The sequence below is a fragment of the Carlito syrichta genome, unplaced genomic scaffold (assembly GCF_000164805.1).
Source record: "Carlito syrichta isolate Samal-C Ts95f unplaced genomic scaffold, Tarsius_syrichta-2.0.1 Scaffold270720, whole genome shotgun sequence".
Classification (NCBI taxonomy): domain Eukaryota; kingdom Metazoa; phylum Chordata; class Mammalia; order Primates; family Tarsiidae; genus Carlito; species Carlito syrichta.
The window spans coordinates 206,738-208,720 of record NW_007214816.1 but is presented as its reverse complement, the minus strand read 5'-3'; positions in this window follow the sequence as shown (position 1 = coordinate 208,720).

Genomic DNA, 1,983 nt, shown 5'->3' with positions numbered 1-1,983 from the left:
AAAAGTTTCTCCCTCTCCCTCTCTTCAATCTTCAACCCCATCTTGCTATTGTAACAAGCTAGTAATAATTTAATGTGTATCTTTTTATATTTTCCTCTAACTATGCAAACTGTTATTAAAGGTCTACCAAGTTGCTGTTCTTTAAATCTGAAAATAAGAAAAAACATTGACTATAAACTCAAGAACATATTTTTAACAGTCTAGTCATTCAAAGAAATTTCATAAAAGCCTTAGTTTATTATAATCAAGTATTCATATTAGCTGCACTTTAATTCTCAAAAGTAACAATTATTCTTTCACTTTACACAATCAACAGAAAAGTTAGCTTCTACAATACATACAAGAAGTCAGTTTTCTGTTCTTTTTGGTCTCAAATAGAATTCTTATCTGAAAGGCATTACCATACCTTTCAAAACCAAAGGCATATTCCCAGAATGGCTCTGCTAAAAGGTAGCCCAGAAGGTCTAAAATAAGCCATTGAGATAACAAACAAACAAACCAACAACAACAGAAAAACCAGTACATGTACAAATATAAAAGTGAAATCCATTCCACTCCAGGACAAGAGAGCATAGTTGAATAGAATAAATTATCTTAGAAGACAAAAGTGTCAATATATATTAAATATATACAGATAAGAACCATGAGAAGTCAACTTCTATCAAATGCCAGAATCAAAGCAAAGCAATTCACATTCCATAAAAACCCAAAATGTCCTCCCAATTGTAATTAAAAAAAAAATAACTTAAAGTATTTTTATTGGATCAAAAAATTTTTGGCTGGGTGCCATGGCTCACACCTGCAATCCCAGCAATTTGGGAGCCTGAGGTAGGAGGATTGTTTGAGGCCAGGAGTTTGAGACCAGCTTGAGCAACATAGTAAGAACTTGTCTTTACCAAAAAATAAATAAATAAATAACCAGGAATGGTGGTACACGCCTGTAATCCCAGCAACTTGAAAGGTTGAGGTGGAAGAATTGTCTGAGACCAGGAGGTTGAGGCTGCAAAGAGAGCCATGATTGTGCCACTGCACCCCAGCCTGGGCAACAGAATGAGATCTCTGACTAAAAAAAAAAAAAAATTGATCAGATGAGAATGGTTGTGATTCAGTTCAGATTTCATGAGGGCAACCTTTTCAGACTGAGAAGAGAGGTGCTCCTGATTGTTCTAGTTGGATAAGAGAAACATGAAGGTGATATACCCTAATCTTTCCATAATGGAATACATACTACATGTTTAAGGGTACTAGAACCTCGTTACAATTCAAGGCAGTGCTGGTGAGCACTGCGTTAGAATATATATACATTATATATACATATATATATAGTATACATTATACATTATATATATAATATTATATATATGTATAATGGTTTTTCCTCTAAGTCACAATTAAGCCATGAGTCTCTAATCTGGATAGGCAATGCAAGGATGACGAGAGGAGCACTAATTTAATGCAGGAGCTACCACCGAGCTATTTGCTTTCACTAGTTTATCCATCCCACATATCCTTATCGAGCAACTACTATATACAAGGTCATGAGAGGAGTCCCAGGAATGTAAGTGTAATGGGGACAGGCAGTGAAACTGAAGATATATTGCAAAGGAATGGATGAGGAGATTGTAGAGCTGGGGAGTTTTCCTTCTTCTGACAAGTCTAATTAGACCCTTCAAGTAGTACACAAGTTAACATGCAAACTTTAGTAACTGCAATCATGAGATTTCACTAAATTCATTCACTCATTGAACACGCCTATATGCCAGGCACTGTAACAGTGCTGGAAATACAAAGGGAATAAGACATGTCCTTTGCCTTCGTAGGGTCTTCAAGTCAACGGGTGGTATAGAGTCACATAGGAAGAACATCTAACCTGGCTTTAGGGAGGAAGTCTCCCTAGAGAAGTTACATCCAAACTGATACTTCAAGGATGCACTTTTCTTTGGACTTTAAAATGGAATTCTATTGAAAATATTTCTAGCCAAT